Genomic DNA, 310 nt, shown 5'->3' with positions numbered 1-310 from the left:
TATTGTAGTAGCTCTAAGTATTACATTATATATATATAATTGATATTAGTACTCAATCATTATATAATAAATTATATATATATATATGTATGATATGAGTATATAATAGATAGCATATAAGATAGTATTATACGGCTATATATTTATATATCATTAATAACCTTATTATTTATTTATACCCCTCATCATATAGATATAATATATCATAGTATAATGTTATCATACTATTATATGATGATATAATAGATATTAGTACTACTAATAACTTATACACATATATAAGTACGAAGTTAATATTATAGAGTATAAC

At 18.1% G+C, this 310-nt stretch overlaps 1 protein-coding gene across 1 annotated transcript in view; it reads right to left on the bottom strand.

Annotated features, from left to right (window-relative positions):
- The window catches only part of LOC119586659, a 10,870-nt gene that overhangs the window by 1,485 nt on the left and 9,075 nt on the right, over positions 1–310 (bottom strand). The gene's annotated exons all lie outside the window — the stretch shown is intronic.

This window comes from Penaeus monodon, chromosome 21 (assembly GCF_015228065.2).
Source record: "Penaeus monodon isolate SGIC_2016 chromosome 21, NSTDA_Pmon_1, whole genome shotgun sequence".
In the NCBI taxonomy this organism is placed as follows: domain Eukaryota; kingdom Metazoa; phylum Arthropoda; class Malacostraca; order Decapoda; family Penaeidae; genus Penaeus; species Penaeus monodon.
This window is presented reverse-complemented; position numbering and strand designations above follow the sequence as displayed.